Genomic DNA, 13,274 nt, shown 5'->3' with positions numbered 1-13,274 from the left:
GAAACGCACACCGAAAGAGCTAAGGCAAAGAGGTGTATTCCTCCAGGTTTGCATTCGCAGATTTACCGACCAGTAAGCCTCAAGTAAGAGTTATACTTGAATCACAAAGGAGAAAGTGAAGAAAAATTTGCTGCCAGGAATGACAACTTGACGCACGGAAGAAGAAAACCCAGAAAAACCTTAGGGAGGAGTGGGTGCTGCAGACCAAACGCCAGGGACGGGAGGCGTGTGTTCTGCAGTCTGCTTGCCGTGGCTGCGCTCAGCTCTTACACAACGTCCAGCGTGGGTGTGCCTCGGCGCAACGAACGGCAGAGAACTGCAGACGCGCGAATTAGGATTGTAACTTTTGAAGAACGATTCGAGGACTTGAAAGGACTGCATTTGCCCATCATTTACGCTGTTAAGAGCCACACCCGGAAAGAAGCTAGAGGTTATTTAAGTTACTCCTGTTCCAAATGAAGAACCAACTAGGAGAAAGCCAGATGCCACACATGCTTCAAGAACGCAGTTAAGCAGAGAGCCAGAGATAAAGACCACAGAAAGCGACTTAACGTGTGAAAGCTATGGTTACCATCTGTGAAAGAGAAATTCTGAGTAAGTGCTTCTGTGTGCAAGGGAAAAGTGTCATCTGAAAACGACAGTATTCTCTACGATTGAAGACAGTTTCTCGACAGTTTTAAATATACCGTAACCTACATTTGTGCTATGTTTTCATTACTGTTTGTGAAACTTTTCGTCGCTGGCAAAAATGTATTACTCAGATATTAAATCGAAGGGTAAATACAAAATTTGAACGCCAGTTTCTTCAAGCATTGAGTTTACGTTTCTTTCATTGTCCACGTTTCAACGACTGTTTGTTATGCTTCAGAAGAGAGAAATAGTGTATAAAGCTGCGCACTTCCGGACGCCCTGTATGTTCTCGTATTCGGAAGGACGACGGTTCAAACCCGCGCACGGCCATCCTGATTGAGGTTTCCCGCCATTCCCCTAAATCGCTTCAGGCAAATGTCGGGACGGTTCCTTTGAAAGGGCGCGGCCGACTTCGTTCCCCTTCCTCCGCAAATCCGATGGGAGCGATGACCTCGTATGGTCCCTCCCGCAAACCAACCAGCCAACCTGTATCTTCCAAACATTACAGTTTCAAACTGATCTCAGGCTGGAAAACATCATCTGAAATAGATACGTACTAATAGATTTTAAAACGTATTGTAGCAGGTTAATAATTTCGCGTCTTACAAAAATCTGTATCTACAACAGAGGTACGTTCCTTGCTGCTGCGTGCGCTCACACACACACACACACACACACACACACACACACACACAACCTGCTCTGCTGTGCAGAACGCACTCGCCGCTGTCCATGGACGTAAAAATAAGAGGAAAAATGCCGACTTGCATCGTTCTGATTGTAGTCTAAAGTCTAAACAAATCACATTTCATTCGTAAGTGGACTTATTTAAGCGCTATTTTCTTATACATACTTGAAATTCTGATGAACTGTAAAGTTTTACAGTATGGTTTTATTTCCGTGATTTGACTTTAGATTTCCTGTCAATCCAACGCGAACAGCTCTGTGGAAGTGAGCGATGCACTTGGTCTTCAGTGTTTGCTTATTCCCAAGTGACTGGAAAGTGCTGGCAGGAAATATCCTGGAAATGGAGACCAATGTTTTAAATGAGATAGTTTAATACTAAAGTAATCTAACTACAAGTAGTTAATTGAATCTTCAGTGAAATGTGTGGAACACCTGTTACAGTGGTTGAATTATAAGTATTTAAAGGGTTGGATATTTGCTACAGCAAAGTTCCCTATCTAAGTCCAGGCTACTTAGATCATTACATTAAGCACTGTGCTGTCGTGTTACCCTGTAAATTGCTGTTATTCGCCACACTGAATGTCACTTGGTACGTACAATTTAAGAACAAAGCAGATGTGTAAATTACAATGGGCCTGACAATCTTGAATTCCGTTCACTGCCTTCGCAATTTAACGAATCTTTCACTCTGTTGACACGACAGCTGGCTTGTTTAAATCATCCTTGCATACATCTATGGGACACCAAAGGAAATAAGCTAAGTTTCTTCCAAAAGCGAACATTTAAAATTTGCATTTGACTTGAAAATGCAACGAATACAAATCGGTGCCTCTAAACTATCAATCATTGCTTTTGGAGTTGTGGTTTTATCAATTATCGACACAAACACAATGAAAGTGAATAGAAATGGATTACAAAAGCACGCTTTTCAGAGCACATACATGTCTTCTCGGTTATTCGAAGTGTATAAACAAAAAGGAATTACAGTACTGGGACCAGAAGCGTAATATTTTCGTGTCGTATTACTGTATCGAATACGCATTTAAGACCAAAAAACGTTTGAGGTTGCGTTTCTTATGCTGTGTCGTTCACTAAAACAGTGTAACATTTACTGCACAAAATAAATATCGCGTGTACAAGACAGAAATGACGAACAAGAAGCAATTGTGAACACGCGTCTGCTAATGTTTCGTGGGATCCAAGATGGCGGCAGCCCGCCCACTGACTTCAACAACTTACAGCGTCAGTCTGCAGCGCCGTCCGTCTCCCCTCATTCCGCCTCCATGATCCAGCCACTGTTCCAGAACCGGACGCGGCTCTGACGTCACGCCCCCCCCCCCCTCCCAGCACATTGACCCACCCTCTCCAACCGGCAAGAAAGCCACGTCGCGAATCGCTTACCGCCATTCTCGACAGCCGCCTTGCACTTCGAGGGGAAGGATGTAATATTTACCTCTCCCTTTTCTTCCATAAAAAAATTTCTGTGTAACATCACACACGAAGACGGAATAGGGCTGCCATGTTCTATAATATCTTCGTGTTAGAAGGTATCGTTAAAGGATTTGGATTTCCTTCCACAAGTACTTTTAACTCGAATTAAAACCTTGCAAACAACTATGCAGCTGACTACTGTAACGGATCCCTATGTAGCGGTGGCTCGGAGCGCCTGCTGCCCGCTGCTGACAGCGCTCTGAATTCTGGGTCGGTTCCCTCGTGGCGCGGCCAGCGCTGCGGGTTTCCAGCCGTGCCGAGGGGGTCGAAACAGCTGCTCTGTGGCGGCTTTACGACAGGTCTCGTTCCTCAATGGCACGAACCTGTAATCGTCTCTGCCAAGTGGCAGTCAGCTCGGCTGGCTTAACAGCGGGGAAACACAGGAGTGGACGGCGTTTACTCTCACCTTCCCGAACAAGCTGTGTCGGATGTGGCGGGTTTGCGTTTGAAATTACGTGCGAACAAAAAGCATTCGTGAAAAAGTCGCACTTGTCTGTTCGATTTGCCGTAATGTAATGGCGCAAAATGTCATGGCGGCATACGAGAGCGTTACCTCTGCAAGTATCAGTTACTGCTGGCAAACTTCCGAGCTTAGCTTTTGCAGCTGCCACTAACCACACGGTGTTGGAGACTGCGGATTGCCGCACAAAACGATCGACTGGGAGGACATGACGCGAGGTTCTTTTACGCCTGGACCAGAGATTTCGCCAGAGAAAAGCTGTACTTGGCACTGTAATGAAGTGTTTCAGCAAGTTATAAAAACTGCGCGATTTCATCACGTAAAGGCTGTGTATTACATGTTCTCCTGTGAAAGTATACTGATGTACACGTGTCGAGGTGTTACCGGACAGAAATGCCAGTTACTAAATCGGCATTCCAGACCGCTGACCGGACATGTCGTCCGTTCTTGGCAGCGGCTACGTCAGGGATGTTTCCCAGGAGTCCGCCGCGCGCCACGTAGTGTAACGCTGAGCTGGCGACGGGCGGCGAGACGTGACTGCGGCGTGTACAGGGCGCACAGCCGCGGGGTCCCAACTGCTGCCCGACAGCGGCGCATTCGTTTCACATCCTTCTCAAGTTCTTGGCCCAAAATTGCGTCGAGGAGATAGATAGGCAGCTGAACTGCGGGAAGTTTGTTATAGCTCTAGTTACTACGTGTGTAGTAGTATTTCCGTAGAAATATTGGAACACGTGAGGCAATACTGACCTTACATTACGTCGTTCCTTTCTTGTTGCTCCCAGGGCGAAGCACTGTTTCTATGGCAATCGGTAAGCGTGAAATGAAGCTACCGTACAGACAGAGGAATCTATATTTATACTTGGCAGAACTAATTGCATACTACCATAAGCGTCGGTATTGCTTTCGTTTCCCAAAAGTTATAAATATTTCGATTTCGGAAAAGAAGCTCTGTATTTGGCCAAGATGTCGAACAAGAAGGTCCCTTGCGTACTGGTTGTATCGAGTAAGATGTGGAGACGGCTGTTTGAAAGCGGACAGAAGAAGTACGAGGAAGGGCGTCCCTTACCTGAGGGGTCGCTACCTGGCGAAGGGGCAGGCGTGGCAAATGTCCGGCGTTCGTCCAGACATCGCTACACGAGTAACGAACTGAAGAATCCCTGGAGGGTGAGTACGTGCAGCAGGGGGGGGGGGGGGGGAGGGGAGGGGCGGGGCGCAGCGCAGGGACCAGCAGCGAGCAGCGCGCACCAGCCCGTGCTCTCGCGGTCGGCGTAGCCGGGTTCGATTCCCGGCCGAGTCTCTCGGCTGGCGCCCGTCACCTCAGCCCATCTTCACCGGGGAGCCCCGTGTCCGACCGCACACTGCTGTCTCTGCCCGACTGCTGAGGCAGCTCCTCCTGGTGGCTGGGGGACTTCACTGGGAGCGTCGTGAACTCAGTGGCGAGGCAGCAGCACTAACGAAGCGCAGGACAGGGAAGGAGAGGAGAGGACAGACTTACTGACTGACGACGAACCACTTTTGTATCCGGAACGAGAAACGATACAATTTGTGTTGTCAAACTATGCCAACATACGAACAATCACATCTTTCATATGAACTGAAGGAAACATTCTTCCACCTGAAAACTTCATGTGGCGTACACATTTTTTTATGGCCCGGTGTTTTCCGCACCAGTGTGAAACATCGCTCTCGTCGATATGAAGCGTACGGAATCTACCATTGTGAATCCAACAGTATGCTCTCATCCGCACAATCGTAATTCGTTAATTGCTCTATTGCAACACATGTCTCGTGCAACAACCAAATCTAAACGGGAAGTAGTACCGAATGGAGAGTGCAGTAAAACTGAGTAACCGCCTGCATCACGTTGCGGTATGTGGAGGAGGGTACTTTGCGCACTCTCGGCCTCGCCGCTGCGCACTTCCCCGCTGGCGCGGCCGCTGACGTCACCGGCTGACCCTGAGCTGCCGACACGCAGTTGCCTGACCCGCGGTGCGCGGACACGGACGCCCGCTTCCTGCGGCCAGACTGCTGCTTCGTTTCGCAGCGCCAGCGCGCCTCCTCCAGACTTACGGAACGAGCGGAACAGGCATAAACGGGTAGTATTATGAAGCAAAACCGGCACTTCTGCAGTTTAAGGGGTACATGCGCTGATCACGAGCAAAGTACCTATTTTTCGAGGAAACGCGTATTTCTGAAGATATAAGCACATATATGCACGGAATACCAAAACATTTTTTATTTCAAAAATTGTGTGTTTCAATCGTATCTGATGCGTTTCGTACGGATGCAAAAAAAATAGATCAATTAACTGCCTCAAAAATTTTTTTTATCAGAAATGATGTATTGCATATGTATGCACGGAGTTTCAAAACCCCTTTTTTTTTGCAAAAAAGATGGAATAACAAAATTTTCTCAAAATATCGTATTTGTTTATTTTGTACAGATATACATTAAAGCTCGAATCAGAGATTAGATAAAAACAGCTACCTCAAGTTAATTTGCGGCCTTGCGATAGATTTTTCGAAGACGCTCAATGAAACTGTGGAATGGATTTTCCCCAAAACGTTGACGCCAGAGAAATTCCGCCAGGTACTTATTCAGCAGAGCACGGTGAGTTCCGAAACGCCTTTTATTTTTTTCTTTAGCTTTTGCCAGACTGACTCCACGTGATTTGTGGTATCGTTTGTAAAGGGATCGACAAAATAAAGCGAATGATTGACAGATGATTGTAGCCCATGTTACCTATGGTGGTGTAACCTTGCCACAAATCGAAAACTACTGTGGTTCCAGGCAAAACATACTGTTGCAGCAAACGGGTAGCATCACGACGTGGCACAGCAACCATAAAGCTTTGCTCTGTCTCAACGCCAAGAGCCATTGCTGCCGCACACTATGACCTTTACTTTCTCCTGAAGAAGCAGCTCTCGTCTGTTTCAACATTATGGCCAGGGCCGCCCAAAACTATTGGCTCAATTACGAAATATTCATGGCAGATATCCCTACAAAATTGGCACCAATCGACCACAGTCTGCTCATTGCCAATTTTGAGCTCCCTCATTAAAAACTTTTGCTATTGAGTTCGAAAGCCCACATCTAAGACAGTCGCAAAATTTTAGAAATGTCCGAATGACTGCCAGCAAAAAATGACATTTTCCTGACTGAAAATTTCATTCTGCAGGCCCTGCCAACGGAGCAGCGCCAAATTTCGCCATCTTTCCCTATAGTTTTCTCCTGTGCATCCAACACAATTCCAATTGTCACACACCATATCGTACTTCAAAAGACCTTGTTGCCTACCCCATTGTATAGACTTTAGGTGTTCTCCGTAACAAGTCACATCTCGAAAATTTCTCGCCATTTTGGCACACACAGTGATATATGATACTTCAAAACAGACAGACTCAACAGAAAAATATAGGTTGTTGGGCGCACTGATCAAGATATATAACTGTGAGCAACAGGGACATATACCATATGCAACAATATGCAAAGCCAACTATAGCTATCATGGTTAGGATGTATGAAACTGTAAGCTTTACCTATAGGTAAAGACTGTGAAGAAATATATTAAAGAGTCTGCAGCATATTGGCAAGTTGGTCGAAGCAGACAGTTAATTGATCTTTTCTTTGCAGTCATATGAAAATAAGTACTTTTTTGGTATTCCGTGCGTATATATGCTTATATCTTCAGAAATCCGCGTTCCCTTCAAAAATAGGCACTTTTCTCGTGATCAGCGCATGGATACCATAAACTGCATAAGAGCCGAAACATCGTGTTGAGCATGGTATTTTAGTTGATACTAATGTCCTCCGTGGTACCATCCGTCGGCAATTACGACAGTATCACATCGGTTGCATTCCAGGGCTCCGTACATTAAACACGAGGCAATTTTATTGAGAAGAAGAGGTAGTGCGAAGTATGCTACCTATTTCTTCGGCTGTACTCTCTTTCACGGTTTCAGTTCTAAACAGGAGTAACATTTGTTTCGTAACTGAGCATTTCTGAGCGAACTCTTAATTTTCTTTCATTTCTATTCGGCCATTTAGTAGCAACCTGGATCTATTCTGCCTGCATAGCCCGAGTAACAGTGTGAGATACACGTTGCCGCCTTTTCGGGCCACTAGAGCAACTTTTTTTCAGAGTAAACTGAGCACATATTGGTAATTAGAATAGTATGCACTTCGCCGCTCTTTACACTGAATTTGACGTATTGGTACCGGCAAAAGCTGCAACATCGTTTTGTAAACAAAGGTACCACAGTTGGGAGAACAGGGCGTCGTTCGTGGAACGTGTTGTGACCACAAGTACAGTCACTCTACAAACTATTCGACCGACCGTGGCGCATAGACTATAACACAGCCATACAAATATTGCTGCGAATCGAATAGTAACTATTTCCTTACGTCGGTTGATTTCTACACTTGGCAATAAACCGGTCTTCACCTCTATTTGCGACCAAACGCACGCTACGTAAGACCGCCAAACGAGTCCCCCCCCCCCCCCCCCACTGGGCCGACACACGGCCTCCCGCGTTCGTCCGTGTTCCCTGCAGCCCAGCGAACAGCCGCCCCTCCGGTCTGGAAGCCGTTCAGCCATACTCACGCCATGTAGGTCGAGAGCGTTGCGAAACTATAAACGAAGAGATACGTGCCTCAGGTTGTTTCGACGGCGAAAATGTTTTGGAGAAACCGCCGGTACACACAGCAGTACAGTTCAGAGTATTATACACAGGTTTAATAGGAGCAGAAAGTACGAAAACAAATCGCGAAGCGGTCGTGCTGCAGTTCTGTCCGAGATGGGGAAACGACAGCTACTATGAGAAGTCATCAAAAATTCGAAACTGAGCGCCGCACACCTCGCTACTGGTTTTCGTGTGCGTACAGGAAGGCCTGTTTCTGCACGAACAGCCCGCAGAAAACCGTACGTCAGTAAAGTGAAGTGAATAGAAGAAAGCGAGTTGCATTTCAAAGGGAACGTAAATCAGGTGCGTTTGGTTTCTGCAGGAAGGTTGTATTTACTGACGATAACGGATTTGAGCTGTTTACGTGTAAAGTGCGCGTAACAGCGTGGAGAAAAAAGAATTGTGAACTTGAACAGAGAAATGTAACGGCCCCAGTTACACATGGTTTCAGTATATGTGTGAGGATGCTCATTGATGGCATTATGGACCACAAGATGTACCATAAATACCCTAAAAACAGTACTGTGAATCATATGGGTATTATATTTTCACACAAGACATTCATTCAAAACGTACTGCTCCAACTGTGGCTGTTGTATAACAGGCCCCACTGGATGCAGACACCCCAGACACTAATCCTATCGACAATTTGTGGCGTTTGCTCGACCAAAACATCACGTCGGACATCCAATACAAACGGTCGACAGACCGCTCTCCAGGAGGAATGCCGTAAAATTACAGTGCAAGCAACAGAATCTCTGGTGAAATCCACTCCAAGCAAGAATGCCAGCGATTATAGGAGGATAGGAGGCCCTACTAACAACATTCTATGTTCAAAGTGTGATCTACAGTACTGCAGACGAATACTGATTTTGCGTCTTACATTGCCTATCTGTATTTCTGAATGCTTAACCGTGTTTATTCACATAGCGACCTGTGTTTCTTTATAGCATACTCATTTTCACTGATCAATAAGGACGTGCTTGTACCTGCTTCGTTTCAATCCGCCAGTTTTCGACCCTTTATACACCCTTAAACATACGATCACGTATTAGACGAACACTTTGCGGAGTCACTGTGTCACCGGATAGCCGACATTCCGTGTCTGCAGCTCCGAGCACGTTTAGACTAGACTGTAAATACAACACGACGGTATCTTCAGCTTTAGGAAAGATTTCGACACCTCAGCGGCACATTACACAGCATTTTACGGCCTAAGGTGTGCATGACGTACGTCAGACGGCGCCTACATACTTAGACCCAAATTCCACGAATTACGTTGCATTTATTCCTAAAATATGAAGCACAATTAAGGAAAATAATTAAAAGGTAACTGTGATTGTGACACACACACACACACACACACACACACACACACACACACACACACACACACACAGAGTGTGTCGATTGATCGAGACCGGGCCAAATATCACACGAAGTAAGCGACAAAGGAAAAAACGACAAAAAAACGAAACTCGTCTAGCTTGAAGGAGGAAAACAGATGGCGCTGCTATAGGTCAAACGAATATCTACTGCCTTTTTTTAAAAATAGGAACCCCCATTCTTTGAGGGGTTGTTTGGGGGAAGAGACCAAACAGCGAGGTCATCGGTCTCATCGGATTAGGGAAGGACGGGGAGGGAAGTCGGCCGTGCCCTTTCAAAGGAGCCATCCCGGCATTTGCCTGGAGCGATTTAGGGAAATCACACCCCCATTCTTATTACATATTCGTGTAGTACGTAAAGAGAGATCAATGTTTCAGATGGACCACTTTTTTGGCTCTGTGATAGATGACGCTGTAATAGTCACAAACATATGGCTCACAATTTGAGGCGAACAGTTCGTAACAGGTAGCATTTTTAAATTAAATACAGAACGTAGGTACTTTTGAACATTTTATTTCGGTTGTTCTAATGTGATACATGTACCTTTGTGATCTTATTTCTGAGAATGCATGCTGTTACAGTGTGATCACCTGTAAATACCACATTAATGCAATAAATGCTCAAAATCATGTCCGTCAACCAGAATGCATTTGGCAATACGTGTAAGGACATTCCTCTCAACAGCGAGTAGTTCGCCTTCCGCAATGTTCGCACATGCATTGACAATCCGCTGACGCATGTTGTCAGGCGTTGTCGGTGGATCACGATAGCAAATATCCTTCAACTTTCCCCACAGAAAGAAATCCGGGGACGTCAGATCCGGTGAACGTGCGGGCCACGGTATGGTGCTTCGACGACCAATCCAAGTGTCATGAAATATGCTATTCAATACCGCTTCAACCGCACGCCGAGCTATGTGCCGGACATCCATCGTGTTGGAAGTGCATCGCCATTCTGTCACGCAATGAAATATCTTGTAGTAACATCGGTAGAATATCACGTAGGAAATCAGCATACATCGCACCATTTAGATTAACATCGATAAAATGGGGGCCAATTATCCTTCGTCCCATAATGCCGCACCGTAAATTAACCCACCAAGGTCGCTCATGTTCCACTTGTAGCAGCCATCGTGGATTTTCCGTTGCCCAGTAGTGCATACTATGCCGGTTTACGTTACCGCTGTCGGTGAATGACGCTAAGTAGAACGCGTGCAAAAAATCTGTCATCGTCCCGTAATTTCTCTTGTGCCCAGTGGCAGAACTGTACACGACGTTCAAAGTCATCGCCATGCAATTCCCGGTGCGCAGAAATATGGTACGGGTGCAATCGATGTTGCCGGCCGGAGTGGCCGTGCGGTTCTGGGCGCTACAGTCTGGACCCGCGTGACCGCTACGGTCGCAGGTTCGAATCCTGCTTCGGGCATGGATGTGTGTGATGTCCTTAGGTTAGTTAGATTTAAGTAGTTCTAAGTTCTAGGGGACTTATGACCACAGCAGTTGAGTCCCATAGTGCTCAGAGCCATATTTTTGCAATCGATGTTGATGTAGCATTCTCAACACCGACGTTTTTGAGATTCCCGATTCCCGCGAAATTTGCTACTGACGTGCGGATTTGCCGCGACAGCAGCTAAAACACCTACTTGGGCATCATCATTTGTTGCTGGTTGTGGTTGACGTTTCACATGTGGCTCAACACTTCCTGTTTCCTTAAATAACGTAATTATCCGGCGAACGGTCCGGACACTTGGATGATGTCGTCCAGGATACCGTGCAGCATACTTACGACACGCCCGTTGGCCATTTTGATCACAATAGCCATACATCAACACGATATCGACCTTTTCCGCAATTGGTAAACGGTCCACTTTAACACGGGTAATGTATCACGAAGCAAATACCGTCCGCACTGGCGGAATGTTACGTGATACCACTTATACGTTTGTGACCATTATAGCGCGATGAATCAGAAAGCGGAAAAAGTGGTCCAACTAAAACATTCAAATTTCTCTACGTACTACACGAATACGTAATAAAAATGAGTGTTCCTATTTAAAAAACGCAACTGATATCCGTTTGACCAATGGCAGCGCCATCTAGCGGGCCGAAAAGGTACTTTACACGTTGACTGAAAATACTAGGCGACAGAAAGCAAGGAACAGACACTCACGGCTTCTCGACGTGGAAGTCCCCGAGTAATGCGTTCGTCTCGGAGCGATGTTCCGGCAACACTTGTACGCCGCCTTCTGGCGACGTGACACACATTACTCGGCAGACTTCCTCGGAAGAATTCGTCAGAGCAATTCGCCGAGAAGTGTACTTTCTCACTGCTAAACTGGCAGGTCTCCAGTAGTGGAAAAGTTGTCCTCGCCTCTGTGGCGGCACAGAATGGCCATCTCACGTCAGGCGCGACCGGGTGACGTAATTCACGCACGCGGTCACGTCTGCAGTGGTTCACACTGGGGCAGAAGGCCAGCGTGGGAGGCGGGCCGGCCACAGCCGCTGCCCCCGCGTGCCGCCCCACGGACTCACGCCCCCGCAACAGAGGAAGGCCACTACTTAGTGTTACTTAAGCATCGATAGCCGACACACTATTGATGGTGTTCTTCAAAACTATTTCAAAACTATTGATACGCGCCAAAGAAACTGGTATAGGTATACGTATTCAGACACAGATATAAACATGCAGAATATGGCGCTGCGGTCGGCAACGCCTATGTAACACAAGTGTGGCGCAGTTGTTAATCTAGACCCAAATTAAGACGCGTATAGCGCGACCCAGTGCAGCGCGCGTTTTCGTAACTCCACAGGTTCAAATGGGACCGCTCAAACTGCGACGCGACGCGACTGGGACGCGACGCGCGTCTGCGCCAGGTCGCGCGGCGCTCTGGTTGCGGCACAGTTTCTCGCGCCGCGCGAGTACTGAGGCAGGGATGGAGGGGGGAGGCAGTCCTGCCGTATGTCCACTTGGCATGGCGCATATGGCCAGTGAAAGTACTGCCCATCCGAAAAATACGGCCCTGCTGTATACTGTATTTTACTGTCACTGAGTAATGTTTCGTTTTTCGCCGTTTAAGCGCTCCATCTATTTTCGTTAGTACATAATAGTTTTCAGTTACATACATCTGTACAGTTCTTTCGTTTTGTTTATTCCTTCGTCAAGAACAATGCACAGTTCAATAACTGGTGAGCCATTAGCAATTCTGATTACATTTTCTGCCTCCACAATGTTTTCAGATCGTAAGAACGGACAGACGATTCATCGTGAAGGTAGTGTTTGATGAAGTAAGGAATATTATAAAATCACGTGATTTAGAGGCAAGGCAGGAAAGTAAAACATCGTTACCTACTCTTTGCCTGTTATGCTGACGTATCTCTACGATCTGTTGCAAAAAGTCGAAAACGTGTAATTTCCAGAGATATGACCCCTTTGTGCATCTGGAAAAAATCGTCCAAAGGAATGTAGTACGTAAGTTCCACTATCGTTATTTGGATATTGATGGAATACGAGACATTACATTGTACAGGTGGACATCACATTTCCATTGTAAGCTAGAAACAGTCGAAAAACAGTCACAAATAATCATGTTTTAATTGGCTCGCCATGTTGAGAGAAACGATTTCAATTGTTGCATACATAGTATCAGCATTAATAAACTAATTATGCAACAGGCTACACAAATAAAAAAATTTGTCGGTATTATTACGATAGGAGTTTGCTGAAAGAGTGTGGTCATTAAATATATTTAATTTGTTGAAATGTATTGCTGACAAAGGCACCTCTACTTTCATGACAATGTTTTTCGAACTATCGCTCACAAGGCACAAATGGCTACCTCCCGCATTACTTTCGTGCGCATTATGCTCAACTGCTGACAATGCACTGACCATTGTGTTGTGCGACAGATCATTTTTTTTATTTTTCTCAGTAAGAACTAT

The 13,274-nt window shown here is 46.1% G+C and overlaps 1 protein-coding gene across 7 annotated transcripts in view; it reads right to left on the bottom strand.

Annotated features, from left to right (window-relative positions):
* Nucleotides 1–13,274, bottom strand: part of LOC126108422 (nuclear factor NF-kappa-B p100 subunit-like) — a 400,072-nt gene that overhangs the window by 25,591 nt on the left and 361,207 nt on the right. For 3 of the 7 annotated variants that reach the window (XM_049913632.1, XM_049913631.1, XM_049913630.1), the window contains exon 2: nucleotides 1,484–1,651. The exons of 2 other annotated variants lie outside the window; for them this stretch is intronic. The gene's annotated coding sequence lies outside the window, so the exon portion shown is untranslated. Of the gene's footprint in view, nucleotides 1–1,483; nucleotides 1,652–1,866; nucleotides 2,526–4,334; nucleotides 4,357–13,274 lie in introns of those variants that run through there. 2 more of the 7 variants (XM_049913633.1, XM_049913629.1) reach the window with 2 other exon arrangements.

This window comes from Schistocerca cancellata, chromosome 11 (genome assembly GCF_023864275.1).
Source record: "Schistocerca cancellata isolate TAMUIC-IGC-003103 chromosome 11, iqSchCanc2.1, whole genome shotgun sequence".
Lineage (NCBI taxonomy): Eukaryota > Metazoa > Arthropoda > Insecta > Orthoptera > Acrididae > Schistocerca > Schistocerca cancellata.
The sequence above is the reverse complement of the archived record's forward strand: the minus strand, read 5'-3'. Positions and strand labels throughout refer to the sequence as shown.